Source organism: Dendrobates tinctorius, unplaced genomic scaffold (assembly GCF_039654945.1).
Source record: "Dendrobates tinctorius isolate UK_male_01 unplaced genomic scaffold, ASM3965494v1 ptg000246l, whole genome shotgun sequence".
Lineage (NCBI taxonomy): Eukaryota > Metazoa > Chordata > Amphibia > Anura > Dendrobatidae > Dendrobates > Dendrobates tinctorius.
The window spans coordinates 5,816,922-5,840,748 of NW_027361913.1; the positions used below are offsets into that span (position 1 = coordinate 5,816,922).

The 23,827-nt window shown below is 40.9% G+C and overlaps 1 protein-coding gene across 3 annotated transcripts in view; it reads right to left on the reverse strand.

The window, feature by feature from the left end:
* Positions 1–23,827, reverse strand: part of KCND3 (potassium voltage-gated channel subfamily D member 3) — a 749,684-nt gene that overhangs the window by 375,241 nt on the left and 350,616 nt on the right. The window lies entirely within an intron of this gene.

Below are 23,827 nucleotides of genomic sequence, written 5' to 3' on the forward strand. Positions count from 1 at the left end.
GAAAAATGCTCTACAGAAACGTGTCATCGTCACACATAGGATCCTAAATTTTTACTATTTTAAAATTATATTCATTGAAGAGTCACAGAAAAGACATGAATAGAACACTAAATTATTGAAATTACACAAAATCACAGTTTATTCTCCATTAAAGGGTTTGTATTAGAAAATTATAACAATGACAGCACAAATCTTAGGTTGTTGCTAGATCCCATCGTAAATTGTGTGATGCTCTATTGACATTACATAAGTGACATACAGGTGAGATGTACATGGACTACGTAGCTGGCCATACACATTTGTTGGCTGTCAGATGAATGATGCTTCGGCAAACTGTGTGGCCAACAACCATTTCAGCTGACTCTGCCATTTACATTTGTGATAAAGCTGCTGGCTGACCTGTCGGCTTGTGGCTAATCTTGGGGAGAACAATGTGATTGGCAGTCGGAAATTGTACATGCCCGATTGACACCTCCCCCAACAATCAGTCAGCCCTCGACCCACGCACATTAGACTATTGCACAGATATATTGAGATTAGCTTGGCTAATATTAGTCTAATGATTATGAGAGACTTTATGTTGCAGCTTACTAACCTTTAAGAAATATTACAATGCCAGTGTGGTCATTTACCACTGCATAAAGTCATTGACTTCTGCATAATTTGCCACCATATCAGGATACATCAACCATGATGTATCATGGCTTAGTGGGTCACTGAAGAGGTAGCCTCTGCCACAGTCTGCTCCTCCTATAAGTATCATATGGTTATGCAGTGATACATCCTTTCTTTAGAAGGGAGACACTATGTGCCTCCATGGGTCCTAGTGGCTGTTTTGCTACAACCTTTCAAGAGCCTTGATGTCCAATGGCTGTATTCATCTAGAAGTTTCTACACAACTTTCCAGACAGATATCTTCTCCATTTGCTGACTTGAGCTCAGAAGTCTTTTTTCTTGCTCTCAGTTCATCTTGCAGACACTCTTACTAACCCATATCGTCAACTTTTAGAGGCTGGCATCAGAAGGAGCGGAGATAATGAAAATTTTCACCACAATCAAACCACTTTATAGGAAATGGCCATCTACAACTATTCATTGCTAGAGTTGAGTGACTTTGGTCGGATCGGGTTTCATGAAACAAAATTTGTTTCAGATGAAACTGGTCCAACTAGGGCAAAAAAAATCGGAGATTCGTCTGAAACCCGACCCCAATGCAAGTCAATGGGAAATAAAAGTCGGCATTGAGCGGATGACATTCATACACTCAATGCCGACTTTTATTCCCCATTGACTTGCATTGGGGTTGGGTTTCGGACGAAACTCCGACTTTTTTTTGCCCTAGTCGGACCAGTTTCATCTGAAACAAATTTTGTTTCATGAAACCCGATCTGACCAAAGTTGCTCAACTCTATTCATCGCCCTGTCTACACCCATTATCCACCCTTCAATGCCTTAGGTCTTGCTCTTAGAAACACTGAAAAAAAGATACCTTCTGGTATCGCTAATTTCTAGAAGCTTTTGACTGGGCTTGGGAGATTTGGTAACTTTTACTGGCGTCTGAGAGGTCTCCTCTATTTCTCAGTGTCTCACAAAGTACACATACAAATTATAACTTGAGAATCATCTCTGACATCCCAGTCGAAATCCATATGCACTAGGAGTTGTTTTTGCCTGCCTGCACAGTTTATGTGCCGATATAATGCCAGAGGAGGTTTGGAACTTTGAGATTACTGAGTCAGCAGAGCATTGGTGACTTCAACACACTGCATCTCAGCATTCGGCAACCCCACTCATGTATCTTTACATGCTCTGCCACTTCATGGCTAACTTACTATAGTGGTTAAACATTTCTACTTTTCACTAATATGAGAAATAATGCATGAATAAGCCATAAGTCCCAATACCTTTCTTTGTCCATATAGTGTATGTCTCAACTCTTCCCTAAGCTGGTACCATAACACTGCACCTGCATCAGAAATAGGCTATATCCTGGCCGAGGCTAATGATGCACTCTTATGTTTCCAACTGGAAGCCACATGGCAATGAGGACCAATATAAATACTTGTCAGTGGCCCCATGGGAGCCCAACGAACACATACAATTAAAGGGAGAGAAGACATTCCAAGTGGGTAAATAAAATAACACAAGGGTCTTTCCTCCCCACCTTACAAACATATTGAACACATTCAGTTTTTTTTAAAAGAGTTTTCCACTATATTTTCACTAAAGCAGGTTTGGCTTTGAAAGGGGGTTCATTAAAATTTGTAACTGCTATGTTCTCTCAACTGTATCCTCCACCTTTTCGTAGGAGCAGTGATCAATCATCAAAGAGTTGAGTCCAGATTTATTTTTAACTTTATTATACCCCTCTTGACCAAATCCGCTTTAGTTAAAATGTAATGGAAACCCCCTTTAACGTCTTAGCTTGGTGATATCACTGATAATATATTGCCCCCCTGAACACCACCACTCATTGCACCATCATATTAAGGTCATATTATAATGCTACCACCACGTTATGTTCATTGGCTTCCGAATCTTTAAATAACTTGTGGCCTGGATTTATTATTCTGCATGATGGCAATATCTTAAACTGTGCTTCTATATGAAGGAAATTACATCTACGGTATTTAAACCTTAATAGATTTTCTCTTTTGGGAAATAATTTAGAAAACTTGAATTTAGTGATGAGATTTTTTTTCCAATCTTTTGTTTTTACCATAGCTGAACCTCTCCAACATTGTGGCTGAAATGCCCCAACAAAGTGTGTCGTAAATTGATTTCTAAATACTACATAATTTTGTCTATTTGCCGCTATCTGTGGACGATCTTCTACTTTAATTCCCATTTTAAACTCTCAGGGTCTTGGAATCATCCTCTGTCCTTTTCTTTAAAAAAGGTGACGTTTATGTTAATTTATTAAACTGCGTTAGCGGCATTTACAAACCTTTAGATGGAAAATTCTCCCGCTGTAAAACATTAATGAAAGTGAGTGACAAACACTCCCAGGCCTTTCTTTTAATCCACCAAAAAATGTCAGGTTATCAAAGCCATCTTGTTTAGGATTTAAGTGTGTTAACAAGGAAAACCCAGAGGGCCTCTAATTTCTCCTTAAATGGAATCAAACCGGCATATCAAGCTAAACAGTTGTCTCCAGCCATCAGCTCTGGGATACATCTTCCAGTCTATTGATGTGTGTGTTATTAGGCTGTAAATCTATCGCTTAGTGAATGCAAACTCTTGTTAAGTAAAAAAAAAAAACATTTAACTGAGATTTTCGAAAACTTGCTCATATTACTTTGTGGTATTTTTATCTCTTAAAACAAACCTAATTCTGAGCTTTGGTAAGAGTATGACTGGGGGCATTTTCTGCTTTTATTCGGTGGGAAATTATCAGAAGAGACATTTTGCAAGTCAGTTTTGCTTGTACCTGCGTTGATCTCTGCATTAAATCACTGCGTGATGTTTGATAATTTTGGCACATCTTTAGATATAAGTAGTGATAAGTGAACATGCTCTGATAAGGTATTATCCAAAAATGCTCATGTGCTGATAGAGTGTCTTCGGCATTCTCGAATACTAGTCGCCGTGAGACATGCAGCCACGGTGACTCGAACATAATATTCAAGCAGGCTGAAGATACTTTACTAGCACATGAGCATGCTCAGATAACACCTTATCTGAGCACGCTCGCTTATCCCTATATATAACATTTCTGCCTATATTGCTATTTTTCACTTTTCACATCATTCCCTTAAAGGGAATCTGTCAACAGGCTTTTGCTATGTAATCTGAGGACAGCATGAGGCAGGGGCTGAGACACTAATTTAAGCAATATGTCAGTTATTAGGCTGTGTGATGTTATTTCCATACAATGAATGTTTTATCACCGGGAGATTATCACTGCCTAAGGCTGGAATCACACATGCGAGAAACTTGGACGAGTCTCACAAGTTAATACTTGGCACTGCCGCCGGGACTCGGGAGAGGAGCGTGTGACCGCATAGCAATACATGGAGCTGCACACTCCGCTCATGAATGCTGGTGGCAGTGCCGGGTATTAACATGCAAGACACGTGCAAGTTTCTCGCATGTGTGATCCCAGCCTAAGACTACAGCTCAAGTGAGCCCTGGTCCAGCCACACGCCCTCCTCTGATAAGCAGCTCACTGTCAATATACAATGAGCACAGAAAGCTGTGGTGTGGGCGGGGTTAGATTTCTGAGCTTTGCTGCATGCTACTGTATATATAAAACTCTGATTGTGTCACAACTAAGTGCCACATTGTTGGAATCAGCTGATTACAGATTCCTTTTAATAGACTGAGAATTGCGATTTTATTTTTTGCAATTTTATAACGTTGCAATTTACAAATCTTTTTTAAAACTTGCATAGCTAACCAATCCTGCTTCCCCACCTACTTTAGAAAAAGTACAAGAGTCTAAAACTAAGAGTTCACAATAACGATATGCAGCTAAAGGTATGACATCATGGCAACCAAAAAGGAAAAAGATTGTGTAAAAGTTTTAAAAATTTCCCCTATGTGTTTTCAACTGTTATCTGTGTGGTTTCTTGCTATGTACTGCAAAATAAATATCATTATTGGATTTATTGTGAAAGTTGGCAATTGGCTTGGCACATGGGTCTGGTTGGGTAATTAGATATACCTGTCACATTTAACAGTAACCATTGCAAGGAAACTTTGGCTTTAAAATTTACAATATTGTGTGGCCCTATAAAAGCGACGACATTGTGGCCACCGCAAGATTGTTTGGGGGTACTGAAACACTTTAAAAGTAGAAGATTGGTGCCAAGATGAGGTCAGAAGATGTGTACACATGTAGTGTATGTATTCAGGGAGAAGTCTCTATGGGACATAGTATGGGACAGAATTTGATAAATGAGATTGGATTGGTTGACAACGGAAGCAGCAGAGACTATAATGACTGCATTGTGTGTCCAGTTGCCGCCATTCAAGAGATCTATAGTTCAAAAAAAATCACTGCACACGTACGAGTTGGAAATTATGCTTCAAGTGAGGATTTATTAATAGTGATTGCTGAAGCGACAGGCAAAATGACGTTTCGGCCAGTTAATAGTCTTGATCACATAGTCGCCCATTTAATGATGCATCTTAGGTCAAAGATAGTTATTGTTCCTGTGGTGTAGTATTTCATATAATATGATATGGTGTATCCACACAGGTAAAGACTGGACCTGTGTTAAGGTGAGGTACTCAGAGGAATGGGTTCTATATTGGACAGGGATCTTTTCACAGGTGCTGACAAAAGAAGGTTCCACACAATAGGTTCTGGTGTGGAGCTGTCACTATCAATTGGTGGCACAGTGGTAGAAGCTGTCACTTCCATGATTCCACTATTAGCCACGGAAGTGTCAGCTTCTACCACTGTGCCACCAACTGATAGCGACAGCTCCATGCCAGAACCTACTGTGTGGAACCTTCTTTTGTCAGCACCTGTGAAAAGATCCCTGTCCAATATAGAACCCATTACTCTGGGTACCTCTCTTTAACACAGGTCCAGTCTTTACCAGTGGGGATGCACCATATAAACTCAGATAAAGACAGTGGTCCAATCATATCATATGAGGTAACCTCAGCACAGAAAAAGGTGAAGGCTTAATGCATCTGGAAAGATGAATATATTTATTAGGATCTGGCATTAGGGAAAACAGATGAATTGCATTGTTTCGACTAGTGCAATGGTATTTTTTAAGGACACCTGTATGAGTAAAGTCCCGACCTTTTAATGATGTGTAGCATTATGACAAACACATGTCATGCAAGAGGTTAGACTGGGAGATCAGGACCATATCCTTACATCCCACAAACAGAAAAATCTGCTATAAGCTATGGTGGGGGCGTGTTCTTCTTTCCTTTGCATGTTGCTGTTTGCTTATGATTGGTCAGCACCATACAGGTAGAAGAAATACACGCCCCCAGTGAATATTGTGTGATAATATCCACCTGGACTTAAAAAAGTTAGCTCATTGGGTGCCAAAAACATTGATTACTAATATCTTTGTTACGGAGAGGCGATATTAAAAAACAAAAATATTTCATTCCACTGTGTAGCCACTATTATGTCCTGTGTCAAGTTCAACCTGAAAATTCAAGTGAAGTGTCCTTTTTAAACCTCCAGTATTGTAGAAATGGAGGTTTTAGGTTGCTAAGGAACAATAAACAGTGATCCTATTGTGACTTGTCATAGAAGATAATACAGAGAAAAAAGGAACAACATCTTATTCGAGAGCTCTATTGGGAGTTTTGTACAAACTTAATATCTTTTTTATAATTAAACTGTTAAGCGAGACAGATGTATTTATTCAAGTGTGGAAGTTATTCTTCCTTACTACTCGAAATCACAAAAAATGTGTCTAGTACTGTCTATGCCCAGCTTTAGATCCCTGTGAATTTGTCTAGTGCGATCAATGCCCACTCCCTGTTGATGCCAATGACCTACATTAAGAACAGCAGTTAATATTTTAACACTTTTTTTACTTAATGTAAAATATTAATCAAGTTCACCCAAGCATGTGATATGCAAAAGGATTCCTATATAATTTCAAAAAATGCTCCATTGCTACCATTAAGTTTTCTATCAGATGTGTTGCTTTTTCATATATTAGTAATTTAACATGTGTACGTGTTTTACTGATGCTCAATCAAACTACAAGTTTTTCCCTAGATTCTGGTAAGTTTTTTATTTGACTTGAAATATGATCAAATTTGATTTATAAAACTTTTTTCAGGCAATTTCCTAATTACTTACAGTCCAGGATACTATTGAAGCCCCTTCTGTCGTAACCGCAGAGCAAAATGGGAATTAAATCTACGCCTGCTCATAACAGGGGAAGGTAAATTCAATACCCACATATACCATAGCGTGTTCAGGTTGTGAATTTATGTATTGCTTGTTTGCTAGTGCAATGCAATCACCCCGACCTGCTGATACATCATTTCTTATTGCTCGCACTTCACCAGTCCAAGGATATAGATCGCTGCATTGCCAAGTTGGATACGATATTCAGATCACACTTGTCCATGCAAGTTAACTGCACTCGGATGACCTGAGTGCTGTCCTATATCCAAGGACTTACAGAATGGAGAAGATGGAGACATTTTTTTTCTCCATCTTCTCCTCATCCAAAAGAATTGTATCACACTATGATCACACTCAGAGTTTGACCAGAGTGCGATTTGCTTAATTCACTAGCTTTCTCAGATGATAGAATATATGCTGATAGGACCTGAGACCAAAGCGAACATGTCAGTCGATTCATGCTGTCCAAACGACAGGAAGCATGAATCAGAGCCTGGCAGCACATTTACATCCAGGTATGTTTTGCTCTGCAACGCTCCGATGTTTCAGAGAAAACATAGTTGAAAGAGACAACAGAGAGATGAGACTATTCCGGCACTGCCACCAGCCGGCTTCTCACTGCATCACTCCAAGTGATTGACAAGTCTCCTCCTATATACACACAGGAGAGACCTGGCAATCAACTAGAGCACCGAGACGGCGGCCGATGCTGCCTGGACTACTCATCTCTCCCTGTTGTTCCCAGCCACGTCTTCAAACTGTGTTTTCTCTGCAATGTTGGAATGTTTCAGAGAAAAATATACCTGGCAGCAGTCATGCAGTCAGGCTCTGATTCATGATGCTCATGGTTTTGGTAGCATGAATTGACTGATAGGACTTCATATTAAAGGGGTTGTCCACTGCTAGGACAACTCCTTCTTTAGATAAATGATTTGCCCTGATAAAATAATAAGGTCTATACTCGCCTCCCATGCCGGCACTGTTCCAGCAGTGTTGGCACTCGCTGAGATGCAGTGTTGTGACACGTGATGCCGGCGCCCAAACAGCACTGGCGTCACTGTCCCAACCTTTAGGCAAATTGAACATGAAGAGGAAGTCCGGGATGAGCTGCAGTCTTGTTGTCCTCTTCATGTTCAGTTCATACGAAGGCGGAGATAGTGACACCAATGCTGATTGGACTCTGGCATCATGTGTCACCATACCTCATCACTGCCTCAGGGAGAGCAAGTGCCAGCACCGCGGGTGCGGCGGCGCCGACATGCAAGGTAAGTATAGGCTTTATTATTTTATTGGGGCTGAATATTTAGCTTAAAAAGGGGTTGTCCTAGTAGTAGACAACCCCTTTAAAGGGGACCTATGCAGGGACAGTATATTTCTGCTACAAGTTTATATTCCTAGAAGGACAGTATATTTCTGCTACAAGTTTATATTCCTAGAAGCCAAAAGTGCAAAAAAAACATTATGCTATCTGTCTATGAATAGAGGCCAAAAAATGCTCTAGATACATAGTTTATGCATTTGGTGTATGGATGAGGAGAGCACTTACCCCACACCTGTCACCTGTCCCTCTTTATGGTGACAGTCAGGTTGGCCTTACGATTACTGTGGACTCATAAACTACTGTATGTGTCCAGTGTAGTCTTTCAGCATTTTTAAGGCTGGGTGCACATGAACTGGAAGTAGCAGCGCTTTGGACGCAGGTGAAACCGCATGTTTCCACTGAACAGTGTGGATTCATCTCGCTCAATACATTCTGTTGGTGAAATTTCTCTTGTGGAGGCTCGCGTCAAGATGAATAGACATGCTGTGGTCTGGAGAGACGTGCCACCTGTCCGTCTCTGCAGGTGATCCGCGGGCGTCTGTGGATGCATAGTGGGCATGGTATTTTTTTGAAATCCCATCCACTATGCTGTAACATCTGGCTGCTGCGGGTTTGACACTGCACAAATGCTCAGTGTACATGTTAGACTTTTAAAGGAACACCAAAGGAAGAAGGAGCTAATACGCCCTTGTAACTAGTGCAAGGCTTGACTTAAAGGCAATTTATCTCCAAGTTTTATTACCCTGCTTGAAAGCAATAGTATGTGGGGGCAGAGACTCTGATTCCAACGTGTATCTGTTGCTGGGTTGCTTGATGCAGTTTTGATAAACTATTATCTCTGCTGCAGATTTACTAGTTCTCTGAATACTGAACCCCATATAAGCCCACCTGCACCACTGATTGGCAGCTTCCTTTGCACACAGTGCATAGGCAGAAAGCTGCCAATCAGTGGTGGAGGCGGGGCTCAACTGAGCTCATGAGTATGGAGGACTACATGGCAGCAGGTATACTAATCTTTGAGTGATCGTCTCCTGCTGATAACACTGTGATGTTATAAAAACTACAGCAAGCAACCCTTTCATTGACACATTGCAGGTTTGGAAATATTTTATGGCCAGATTGATTTCCTCTTTAACAATCAACTAATCTTGTTAAGATGTCAGTTTTCTCATGATACAAATTCAATGAGATCTCTCACATGGTATAAAGAATTCCCAACAGAATAGCATTATTTTGTCCCTCAAAGTCGGGCATCTTGCATCACTCATTTCAGGATATGTTGAGCCTAGGGGAAAGTTAAAGAAGGAGATTTCAGTATTTCATTTTCTCAGTGGATCTAGTTGTCACCACCCACTCTGGATATCATCACATATGACTCCTTCTGCCTTTTTATAGAAACTAACAGCTGAGTTCAATTTACATTTGTAACAAGGTTAAAAAAAGCACATGGCCCAAATATGAAATGTGAAAGGCTACATGACTCTTGATGGCATATAATGTGCGCTAAACACTAAAATTGTGTTTGTTTTCTGTGATCAATGCTTGTCGGCAGGTATTCTGTATAAATAATGATGAGCTGTATACTGTAATATGATGGTAGCATCAGATCAATATAACACACTCATTTACATACAGTATCTTGTACCAGGAAAAAAAAAAAATAAGTGCAGCTTTTTTTGTTACTTTGCATCTTGCCAGAGAGGAAGTCAATTTTACAGGTTTAGCAATTATGTTTTACAGTTCCCTACAATGTCCCATTTGAAGGTTTTGTCAGCCGGCATTTTCCTATATCCCATTGGCTAATGAAAACAACAAAGTCAGTACCCTCAATCCAACCATCTGCATCTTGCAAAGCCATCTCCTGAATATCGGCAATAAAACTGTGATCCATAATTGCTTGCATTTCCCTTAAGGACTTTGTGTTCAGTGTTATTGTTGCATAGGAAAATAGATGTTTATTGGTAATGTAAATTCCCAGAGTCAACAGACATACCACAGCAAATGGAGGCATAGGGAGATGCATGAAGAAGCTAAAGAGGTGTGCATCAAAAATAATTCCATTGTATGAGAAGGAATAAAGTAGCTAAGTTATATATTCAACACACATTTCTATCTATCCAATATCTATCTAAAAACAAAAAAGGGATTCAGCACTCTAATATAGATGATAAAATGTGGACTTTATTTAGCTCAGATATTTATCTAGTCTGCTTGAAAGCACAAATTTAGACCCTTAATCTCACCATCTTGTGCACATTGTGCCATGCTTCGAACCCTTGAGTCTGTGTTTGGTTGTCAGCTGCTCTATCCACTGATCCACTGCAGATACTCCTGCAGTCTTATTTAGCTGACACAGGTGTTTTCATTTGTCTGCTCTATCACCTTTCAGGTGCAGCTATATACTCTTTCCCCCTGTTGGCATTTTGTGCTGGTGATAGTTTCATTTGGATGTTCTGACCTTCTGTTGATGTTTTGAGCCAGTCTGTGAAATTTCAGGTAAGGGTTTTCATTTTGCTCTTTTTGTGCTATACTCTTCACTTATCTCTTCAGGCAGTATATTTTCAAACAGTACTTGCTTTATTCTTTGGTATTTCATAATTTACTTTACTCACTCCGAGATCGTTCATTTGTTCAACACTCATTCTTGTAGGTAATTCACAGTATGCCCTGCCCTTCGATTCTGTAGGAGGTACGTGAAGCCATTTGACATCCTATTAGGCAGTTTGAGTCTGAGTTGCCATCTCCTAGCCTGATTATGTCTGCTCATGCATGAACCACTATGGACTGTGCGCTCAAGATCTCTACTCTGTACAGGAACTGGAAGGGTCAGTTGCAGTCTTTTAGTATATTACCTATTTTCCTAAGTGAGTTGCTACACAAGCATAATACTGTCTTAGAGATATTCACAGAAATATATGATTGACACTAGGCCACAACAAATTATTACGTTAGCCTGATTAGCAAAAAATTATGGTAAAAAGGAAAAGTTCTACACAGACATCCTTCTATGTATTTTTTATTTACTGAACGGGCTGCTCTCATCATCATAAATGAATAAAATTGCAAAGTGCTTGTAAAAACAAGAAAAGTACTCATTATTAGTGTGTATTTCTTGTTGCCTCAGTTACTAGTCACTACTGCAGTCTGTCAAAAGTGGATAGTTTCCAAGGCAGGGAGTGCAGTGCTTACAAGCTCTGTCCAATATGGCTTGTTAGCGCTGCTCTCCAACTGGCCATATCTCTGTCCGGCAAGCTGTAGTGTCACTGCACTCCTCCTATGCTGCATGGGCAAATCTGTATCAGATTATCACATGGAAGAACACACAGTGTGGGGCAGCAGTGTGATAATACAGATAGTTCTGTGGGAACATCAAATTAATTAATTGACTATGTGCTGCTAACAAACTAAAATCAATAGAACTATACAGAATTGCCGGTGTTGACTCTGAATATGGTGTTTTTTCAAAAAAATCGAAATAGCCTCATAACGTCTGCTTTACACTGTGCTATAATCAACTTGGCTTATATCTAGGCAATAACTATAGACTTTAGTGTGGGTAATAATTTGTTATAATTGTAGCTAAATTGGCACAGGTTTTATTCTAATAACTGACTGAAAAGTAAAATGCAATAATTGTAGCAAAGGATTTTAGTACTTACAATAGAAAATGACAAGTTGGCAAGCATAACAATGGTCTATAGCTTAACCCCACTGGAGATAAGGTAGGCAATCATTGTACCTCAATGATGTTTTTCACATGTGATATAACATAGGGATGACATAAGAAAACAATAAGAGGATCACATTTTATGTGTACTAAATTTTAAGGAATATTGATAAAAAGTTGAGTAAAAAAAATATCAATATCTTTATAGGAATAAGCTGTGAAAGTAGGGCTGCATAACTTAATACCCTAGGGTACTGTGACACATGACGCAGCACAGAACTATGGCGAGGGGGTAAATACAGCATTATAGAACATTGATCATGCGTACCGACAGACCGAGCCAAATTCTACAGCTTTCACAAATCAAACAGCTGAGAGCTGTGCTCAAGCTAAATAGTGGAGAAGCAGCATATAATTCATTATACAGTTTTAACAGGCTTTTTTCTGCAGACAGTCGGTGCAGAAATGACTCTTGACACGCTCCAGGAAGCAGTGGAAAGTATGGCGAAATATATCAAAACTGACTCGGATACCACAGGGGAGCGTGTACAACACGGCGGAAGGCGAGCCAACAGGGAGCATCAAATCCTTCTTGTGTAGACTTTCTAAAAGTTATAATTATACATTGATTACCAGACTTTTCCACTGGCTTGTTGCTTTTGGCCTAGAACTGTCGCTAAAATGTGTACAAAATAAAAATAACTAAAAAAGTCAGATAAAAAAACAAAAGAATCCCCAAGATGAGCAGTGTAACGTTCTGAAAGTATATTAATCATGGTACAATTAGCAAGAAGTGGCTATGGCTTATGTATCATGGGACAGGGCGCTAGTTATGGTTGACTACATCACATATTTTAATTCATATCCAGAACCTTTGAAGAGATCTCCTTTTCATATGGCACACAGAGCAAGTAGAAGGAAATGAACTGAAGGATAAGGGAGATGAAGCAAGCAACAACCAATATCTTGAGTTCAAGGCTCTACTGTACACACACAACTATCACCAAAAATTCTTTATCTGTGGTTTTAGGCCTGGGTGATATCTGAGGTGTTCATGATATGCATTGATTCTTTTCATAACTCTTGGCACATCTATGTTTTTGGGGTTGTGGAGTGGATAAGTCTCTATATGGACAATCAGTAAATTTGATTAGTGCATCTCACAAGAAAGCATAAACATTGGTAAGGACAAGTTTGCTAAAAGGTCCTGCATTGTATAAGAGAAAACAACAGCATGGCATATCAAATGCTCATTTTTTATGACTTAAAGCTTCTAAGACCCACTGTAAAATCTCTTAGGGAGCCCCAATCAATCAACATTTAGAGTACTGATCTCATATATGACACATTTTCGGCCACTCTAAGCTCCATGTCTCTGCGTCATGTATATCTGCACCCCTGTTCCTTTAAAATGTTGTTGGCAGGAAGAAAGCTGCTTACATAAAACCTTGTTCCATGGACACACCAGCACAGATGTCGCTGGCGATACTCCTTGTCCCCACTTTTCTACAGATAGTCTCAGAAGCAAGATTTTAGGAGGATCAATTTTAGGAAATCAGAATATTCCATAAATCCAGAATTTGTAGCTCAGTTGTATTTTAATTTTATATTATGCTCCCCAAACTTTCACTTTTTATGCAGACTTCTTACTTATAATAAGTAAGAGAAATAAGTTTGGAATTGATACCAAAAAGTTGGTATTCGCGAAGCTGCTGCTTCAGTGTTTTTAGATCGTTGGTCAGATGTTTATATAGTTACTGAAGTACAACTATAAGTATTTCATAAGTTTCTACACTTTTATTTATTTTTCAAGCATCCTGACATTCTTGTCTAATCTATGCTTGGAGTATATCACAATTTTTGTCTGTTCACCCGCTTTTTGAAGATTGTCCACAGGTTCTCATTGGGCTTGATGCATGACAAGTTTCCTGGCCAATGACTCACAATTTCAACGTTTTGATCAATGAGCCAGTTAGTAACCCCTTTTGCCATGTGACATAGTCACCACATTGCTCCTGGACTTTTGGGAGAAGTTTCTCTTGGAGAATGTTAAGATGCCAAGATACTAAAAGATCTAAAAACATTGAAACAGTAAACTTTGTGAAAAACAAAATTTGTGTCACTTTAAAAACTTTGGCTACAATTGTAATAATACTACTGCTTCTAATAATGATGACACTGTATTTTTATGGAGTATATGTACTGTACATACAAAATGTCTAGAGTACGAATAAAATGCACTCTTCAAAATCATCTTCAGAACATATTTGATGGAATAATAAAAGTAGAGAGGTAGAGCCATTATCCCACCATTAGTCCTGCAGTCATTTTGCATTGTGTACAAACATAAAAACATTTTCTCCTGTGATTGACAAGTTCTTTTCTTTCCTGAGTTTGTCTTTGAGTGCTTTCTTTAGGGCTAGAAATCATGCTGCTTTATCTGAAGTCCAGGAAAGTAATTTTAAGACAGCTTCCCTATGAAACCAAATATCCATGGGACACATTATTTGAGCCTTATTCCCAACTAATAAATATGGATTATTGCTTCTGGCTGTGAAAATATTTTAAGGAGTGTAGACTTTGTAAGGATAACAGTCTGAGATGAATGGGCTGAAGTACTGCTTAAAATAGAAATATATCCAACATAGCAGTTCTTCTAGGTTAAATTCAAAGGCCTCAAAAAACAACAAAAGTCTGTTTAAGTAATAACAACCACAAGGATTTTTCTTCCACTAATATGATGCAAGCTAAATGACTATGAAGTACTAATTTACATAAGCACACACCTTCCTTTTACTCTATTCCTTTAACTAATCTGTGCCCAATACACACTCTATTGACAATAGCATTGGCTCACATTTCTTAGTTATTCGATTCAGATTTTTCATGCAGTCCCATCATCATAGGTGCATCAATCCAGCCCATTACCATGCAGTCTGCCTTTCTCGGCACTGTTGCAGGATATCCACAGGCTTGGGGCAGCATGATGACTCAGTGGCTAGCACTGCAGCCTTGCACTGCTGGAGTCCTGGATTCAAATCCCACCTAAGACAATATCTGCAAGGAGTTTATATTCTCCCCGTGTTTGTGCGAGTTTCCTCCTGGTACTCCTGATTCCTTCCACATTCCAAAGACGTAGTGATAAAGAATTTAGATTTTCAGCCCCATTGGGGATAGCGATCATGAGGTATGTAAAGCACTGTGGAATATGATAGCGCTATATAAGCAAAGCATAATAAAGCAAAAATAAAATGGGACTCCTTCCCTAAAGCTAGGGGCACCCAAGCTATCCCTGTTTACTGGATTACTCCTGATGGTGAAGACACTGGGGTCCTGTGCCACACTGAGCTCCTAATTCAGCCCTAATTCTGCCCTAATCTGTCCCCTCCCCTATCCATTGTATAACAATACTGGAAGACATACAGGGATAAATGCAAATATAAGTCACACAAATATGCTCTCACAAACAACAGAGTGGAACACTGTGAACTAAAGGAAGGAAAAACCAAACAGGAGAGGATGAGAATATGTACACAGACACATCACCAAACAACAGTCTTCTGAACAATACTTCAAATACCCTGTCAAACAACCAACACCTCCATCTCCAGAACCACGAGGCAGTATGAAACTAACACTGGCAATCCAGTGAGTATATATAGCAAAGGTGAGTGGCCAACACTGAACACCTGAGTCTATAAAAGCAAGACAGCACCAGGAGCTCCCAACTGAACAGGTTAACCCCTGCACTGTATAATATGATGGTGAAGTGCTTCTAATCAGCGCAGGGGTAGGAGAAATCAGACACCGCTATCTTCTGGTCCTTCTCTGTCATGGTAAACCAGTGACAATACCCTCCTTCTAAAAAGACCAGATCAACCTGACCGCATGGATGCCAGATGCTGGTACCAGTAGCGTAGCTACCAGGGGGCAGAGGGTGCGGTCGCCCTGGGCCCCTTGTTCTGAGGGGGCCCACCCAAAGCTACTGCCACTGGGTTCGCCACCTGAGTTGTAATCAGAGTTACTGGTTAGAGGCCCGCTCAGATTTTTCGCCCCCCCCCTAGCTGAATGCCTAGCTATGCCTCTGGCTGGTACCCACATTCTCCCCTCAGGACCATAACCCTTCCTGTGCACCAGATACTGAATGACTGACAAACCAAGCAAGATTCATTAATCTTAGTTATCTAAACTTCCCCATTCCCTTCAACATATGTACTGCATCTTTAATGTCTGTCACTGAGATATCAAAACATCCCCAGGAAAAGTCTAGTAGTCAGTAGCTCATCTTGGCTCCTCCACAAACTCCAGAATGCATAATTCTGCCATCAGGGCTAATGTGTGCCTGCTTCCACCTCTGGATCTGCTGCAAAATACATTTTATTACAGATTTTTACTTCCCTTTTAATGGCAATGAGAAAAACATGGACAAAAAAGTCTGAATAATGTGCAGCATAAAATTAACATTCTTCAAGTCTAAAAATCTGCATCATGGGCGAATTATGTCGCACTCGCAGATAAAAAAAAATCCACAGATGCTGTAATACACTATGGATTTTACCTGCACAAATCCGCAAGCAAAATCAGCAATTCAGGTATGTGTGGACTAATCCTTGGGGGGAGGCAGTGGTATTGTGTGGCCTCAAATTGTCCCTGCAGCTAAAATCTATGTGCGCGCCAAGATTAAGCCTCCCTCCCTGTCCCGATTGTTAAATGAAAATGGCATGAAATATGAATTTGTTCTAAGGATTCATATGAAATACATATTTCCTGTAAGAAGTCATATATGGCTCATGAAAGCACAAAGCAGAAACACGTAAAGAGATACAAAGCGTGACAGATGGACCCTTGGTAATGCATATGCAGCCTGTTTCATACTGGGTTGCTAAGCAAAATTTAGATATATGGAGATGGATTAAATAAACTTTAAGAGGGATGTGCATGTGATATAATTACTTTCTGTAGAGACCAAATTAGTGCTGTCTCTCTATATATAGCTTCACGTGGGAGGCTATCTGAAGTAATGTCATCATGTTCCACCTATTTACAGAATGCAAACTGTATGTTAAGATGCAAAAATATTTGACATCTGAATCATCAAGGTTTTTTTCTAATTACTGTAATGATTTTCATGGCAGAAGATCCAGACAGAACCATTGTCATCCCTCCTCTCAGTAGGCTACACTAAATTCTACTGACACTACTCGATCAGTAAATGAAATCCCACCCAGGAAGAGCTGAGTGGAACAATGCAAAGTATGATGTGTGTACTATGGCTGTGGGAAGCATTATAAGGGCAAAGTTGGCAACTTCTCCAGATTCCCTGGGACTTCTTAGCTGAGGGGAAGTCTGGGTGCTCTGGAGTCTTATTGGAAGGAGTAGGGGCACTTTCAGAAGCTTCATGGGCCACTATTAGGAGCAGGGCTTTAACCAACTGCTCAAATGATGGTAACTATGTACTGTAACTGTGCCCACTCTTTGGGCAAGAAATAGAATGGTGCGAGGTATTAGATAAGTGATGCAATTCATTTTACAGTGAACCCATGTTATCGGGGTTATCCACTATTACCCATCCCCTGCTTAATAAATTCAGGACCCCAAATACAATAGAAACAATGTTCACTCACTAGAGTTGGAGCAAATTGATTCTCTCCTCCAATTCCATCGGCCAAGACAGTGGTTTTTGGCCCCTGGAAAGGGAGAGGGAATACCGCCTCTTACCTGATGGCTTCCACAGCTCTTTTTTTTACACATTGATTTCCTATTATTCAAGGTTTAGAATTGATTAAGAATTAGTTTAATTATCATGACTGACCTTCAGGTTAGCATGTTATAGAGTGGGAGGAACTGAGTAGAGTAATATATTGCTTTGTATCAAAAAATGGAGCATAACTTGCATTTTATATTCTGAAATCCCTGCTCTTTCTATGCTTTTCAGTCTGGAAGATGGTCCTAACTGGTACAGAAAGCCTTCAACCTAAATGTACATGCAGAGTTAGCTGATTACGACTGGGTATTGATCCTTTAAGCATTCGGAAAGCAGGGATTTCTATGAAGAAAAAATTTATGCTGAATTTTTTTCCACCTCGTCTCAGTTACTCTGGCTTATAGAAATATGGCTGCCCCCAGATACGATTGCATCTAAGAATCCTTTAAAACTACTTGGAAATGTGAAAAATGAGGTTAAATGCCTTGTAATGATCTTCATAAAATCCAGTCTATTTTAAGAAATGATCAGCAGCCTTGAAAATCAGAACCATACTAGCCCAATGCTAAAGATTTAATGGGGGATTTAATAAGACATGTAAGCCATGTTTTATGGCTTATAAAAGCCCCCTCTACATTTTTTTTTCACTTTTGTGGTGCAGGGGCAGCCCAAGATTTATCAAAATTATTCCAGTAGGCTTCATTTTACAACTGGCATACCGAACGTCAGAACACACTGAGACTCACTAATGCGAAAGAACCTACCTCACCTTGAAGAACGTCAATAATTTGTGCCCTCAAATAAATGGCTGATGTTCAGACAACATAAATCATTGGCTATTTTTTTTACACAACATGAGACTTTGACTTTGCAATTTTAACCTCAGTTTCATGTCTGAGGAGGGACATATCGGAGATGAATCATAGCCTACTGACTGCAGTTGGAAGTATCCAGGCTTACCTGGGAAGGTAAAAGGAATGGATGCTTTACTACTGTCCTTTAAAGAAGTGGTTATTCTTTTCTATGTGTATTGGGGTTGTAGCAAGTCCCTAGTAGCCATTATTCATTCCTCCACCGATATACCGCTAGCTTAGCACAGGCTATCCCACCAACTGAGCTGAGATGGATTTAATTTTAGCATCTGTGGAGCAGCCTGAGCCCTTGCAAAAGATGAAAAGCTGGGTTCATTTTTCTCTTCTCCAATAGGCATATTACCTGGAGCAGCATGACATATTGCATCAAGAATGTTGTTTGAGGCTTATTTTTTTCGGCTCTCGCGCTGGTGGAGATGTTACACGGCCAAGCTCTGCTTTCGTAGGTCTGGAGATCCTGTGAGTATATGTGAATGTACTTGCCAGCCAGAATGCCATTCATCTTGGCGTACAATCGAAGCTGCGGGTGACCTAGAAGCCTGCTACGATTATATTCAGGCTGAATGAGAGGTATCCACAATCTAATTTCTGCAAGCAGCAGCAGGTGGAAAAACCTACTCTTCCTTTAACTCTTCAACTGATACTTTGCAATTTTACAATAATTATGTGACTGGCACATACAGGTTCAAAATTAATTTTATAAGATAATCTGATAATCTGATTTCTTAGGAAATTCTTCAAAAAAACCCTAAAAACAAAGTTTTAGAATGAATTTTGTATTACGATTTTAAGTCTTTCAATCTTTAAGCATAAGTTCAAACAAGCATCTTGATGTACCTCTGCTTCCATTTGCATCAGTTATGCAACGTAAATGTATCTGATATTGAGAACATAGTTTGTCTGTTTCTTTAAACGAAACAAACAGAATGTCAAAAATGGAAGTTTGGATGCAGCCTTACAAGTAAAGTTGGTGCGAAATGATTTGCATGCACAATTCCATCATCCACGACAGTGGTCTGTGGCTGCAACACAAGAGCGGGATAATTGCCTATTGCCTTCCAGTATACATGACTTTTCTTTTGATTTTCTAGTCTGGTGCAACATCATCTTTGTGGTGTGACAATGAAAACATTTTTTGATAAAAAAAAAAATATGAGTTGTGGATGATGGCAAGTAATAGGTGGTACTCCTGCTACAGTGCAGCCACCAAAGACCACTGTTGTGACCAATAGAATGGGTGGTGTTCATCGATTCGCATCAACTTCACTTGCAAGTAAACTTTTCACAGTATGGTATGAACAGCTCGTATTCTGGATCTAACAACTTCCAGGTCCTATTGGTGCAGATTTTTATAGAAACATTACTGTATGAATCGGGAATTCATAGTGAAGTCGTGTCTCATAGTTAATCTTTGGTTGTCATAGCTCATTTTTTAAGAATTGTACATGATTCTCCAAATGATTTGCTTCGAAATATCATGCTTATATCAATTCACCTAAAGGTAGCTTCACAGAGAATTTTTTTTTAAACAGCACTGAACTTTTTTATACTGTTTTTGAAGCCAGAACCAGATTTACTTGAAAAGGCCACTGCTACCTTATCAAAAAAAGAAAAATATATATACTGTATCTATTCTATTATTTCTAAACTCTCTTTTTTCGTGATTACTTTGTATCTCCGTTGATACTCCACCCACACACAGAAATGATACACCATTTGAAAGGTAAACTTGCCCCGTTCAGCAAAAAAATAGCCAAACAAACCTCACATCAATGATTTGACACATAATACAGTTTAAACATTAATTTTCATAAACCTGCAGTAAGGAAAAATGACTTGCAGGTGGCACCACAGTACCCCAAAGCACACTACCACAAAGCTGCTTACAGACATCACAAACAAATCCAAACATTTGCCTTGGGGGCTTTCCAGCTTGCAAAACTGCTTGCCCAGCCTATTTTAGCCAAATTGGAGGATTGCACACTTCACTGCAGGAGAGGGACATATGCAAACACATTTGCAAACATGCACTGCCTATTGAATTGCACACTTGCTCCGTTCATACTCCACCCACACAAACAAATGATACACCATTTGAAAGGTCAAATTACCTGCAGGTGTAAGCACACTACCCCAAAGCACACTACCACAAAGCTGCTTACAGACATCACAAACAAATCCAAACATTTGCCTTGGGGTCTTTCCAGCTTGCTAAGGTGCTTGCCCAGCCTATTTCAGCACATTGGAGGATTGCACACTTCACTGCAGGTGAGTCACATATGCAAACACATTTGTATACAGACAGAAAGTGAGTGGCTGAAGCTGGAGAAGTGGAGCCTAAGACACCTCTGTGTAAGTATAACTTGAAACTTGCTGGGTATCAATGTAAAATCTCCAGCAGGACCCGTAACTATACTCTTCAATAGAGATGAACGACTTTGCCTCCGGGAGAGACGAGTCGGGTTTTGGACCACCCGACTTTACCAAAAGTCAAATAGAATGAAATCAGCGGACTATCGGTAAAAGTCGGAGTTCCGACCAAAACCCAACCCCAATGCAAGTCAATGGGGAACAAAAGTAGTCAGTGAGTGGAGAACAGTAAATACACCTACAGTGCCCATTTCAATGGCAACGACTAGAGTTGAGCGACTTTTGGTTTTTTAGGGTCGCGTTTCGTTTCGTGAAACCCGACTTTTCCAAAAGTCGGGTCGAGCAAGATCGTCCGATTATAGGGAAAAGTCGGGGTCGTCCCGAAACACGAAACCCAATGTAAGTCAATGGGGAATAAAAGTTGGCAGTGAGAGGAGGACAGGAAACACACCTACAGTGCCCATTTGAATGCCAAAAGCATCAATTCTTCTTACTTAAGCTTGTCAACCTTAATTAACTTCATAATACAAGTTACACACTGAAAAATGGGGGTTATTTGGCTAAAGTTGTGGGGGGGGAGGGCTGGCTGCAGGTTTTCATGTGCCCTGGGCGAAAGAGCGCCCCTTTAACACATACCACAACTCATCATGCTCCGATACGTCAGAGAAATAGCGGTATAGTACAGTGAAAAATACCTCACTTTTTACATCTCATGACGAGGCCCATCTATTTCTCCATACAGAATCATTGGTCCCATATAATGTTTGAAACAGTATATGATGAGCTCCACATAATGCTACAGTATATGTTGGTCCCCATGGATGAAGCTCCACTGTCTTATGGGCCCAAATAATGCTCCAAACATAATGGGCCCCATTTCTAATGCTCTAGTGTATAATGGGCCCTGTAAATGCTGCTCCAGTGTCTGATGTCCACCTTTGGAATGTTCCAGTGTATGGTGGGCCCCATCTATCATTCTCCAGAGTATAGTGCTCCCCAAAAATTGCTGTCCCAACATTGAAAACAATCAAATAAGTCTCCTCGCTAGGGAATCCCTGTACTTGTCTGGATTCCTCGTCGTCCCCATCTTCCATCTCACTGCACAGTATTTCAACTTTGCAAGTGCTGTGATCCTGAGCAAGCAGGGGGGGCCCACTCGTTGGCGACGGCACTGGCACAGGGCCCCTGATAGTACGGTGGTGTGTCTGATGGCGGGTAGGCCGAACCTGCACTTTCATCTGCAGCTTCCTCTTTGTCACCGTGTAAGATGGAACTGTATATGGGAAGGGTAACCTGAGTTTCATCAGGGTCAGATTCAGGTCGTGTAGCGTGCGAGGGGAATGTAGTGGTCTGGGTCAATGTACCAGCAGATTCATCGAGCAGTGGCTGGGCATCAGTGCACTTGTGTCGCCCCCAGGAGTACGGTCGCCACAGTGGCATTACCTTCTTCCTAGGGAGTGTGATGTCATGCTTGGGAGCAACGAACGATCTCTCTAGCAGGTTAACTGATTGGGCGGCGTTATTCCCACGAGTCATGACCCTCCAAACAGCGTTCATGAAGGCAAAGTGTTTGTTTTACGTGGGCAGTATGGTTGCAAAGCTGAACCTTAAAGGAATGTCCAGAAGGGCACCACCAGGAGTGGAGCCTACGGTTAAATTCGACTCCACCTGGGAAACCTCAACCATGCCAGCTACAGAACAGATGCACACATTGCAAGCTTAATTCCGTTAACGAACGAGACTCCGTCATGCCCCGCGGTCCGAGTCCGGCTTACTAGAGGGACACGTGAGGCTCTGGCACATGAGATTGGCCAATAACTGGTGTGTCATGCCCTTACATGTCCGTGGCTGCATGTGCGCTACACTGAAAAGGCCAGCGTTTGTCGCTTACAGGTGCAGATAACCCGCTGAACAACGTTAGTGATGGGGATCACTGATTACAATTATTACCCACGAACAATGATTTCCCAGTAAGTGCAGGTCAACCGCAGTTCCGGAATTAGGCCTAACCGTCATTCCTGAAAAAATGAAAAACTTACGTGTGCAAACCACAGGTGCTGTAGCTTGCTTAACAGCTCGCCAGCCGTTCTCACGCCCAGTATGGATTACACGTGATTGCACAAAGGTGAGAAAGGGTACCGTATCCCCAGATAACATGTATGGATAGCGTACACATTCAAAATATATGTCTATACATCAGGAGGCAGGCTCAGACGGTGTTAGGCCCAGTATGGATTGCACGTGATTGCACAAAGGTTAGAAAGGGTACCGTTTCCCCGGATAACATGTATGGATAGCGTACACATTCAAAATATATGTCTATACATCAGGAGGCAGGCTCAGACGGTGTTAGGCCCAGTATGGATTGCACGTGATTGCACAAAGGTTAGAAAGGGTACAGTTTCCCCAGATAACATGTATGGATAGCGTACACATTCAAAATATATGTCTATACATCAGGAGGCAGGCTCAGACGGTGTCAGGCACAGTATGGATTTGACGGCCCAGACTACACAGCGGAGGAGCAGGGAGAGGTAAAGATTGCAAATGCTGGGGCCCTGCCCAAGCAAGGGGGGCCCACTCGTGGGCGTTGGTACTGGCACTGGGCCCCTCATAGTACGGCGGTGTGTCTGATGGCGGGTGTGCACCACCACCGTCAGAGACACTTGATTGCACTATGAAGGACCCTGTACCAGTGCCCGCGCCCAAGAGTCGGCCTACCCACCTGTCCAGGGCAACGGCACTCGCACGGTGTCGTGCGCTAGGTGGTGACCCCGGCCATGGGGGGGGGAGGCAGCACAGTTAGGGAGTTTTAGAAAGTGGCATATGTTGATGTTGGACATTCAGCTGATGCAAAAGGTGAAATAGGTCAAGTCCCAGGAAGAGGTGGACCAAAGCAAGCCATTTTTCTGTCACCCTATGTGTCATCAGAGGAAGGTGGGACAAAATCCTTGGAAACCCATGCGTGGTTCATTTTAATGAAGGTTAGATCATCCACATTTTGGGTTGACAGACGGGTCCTTTTTTCAGTCAGAATTGATCCAGCTGCACT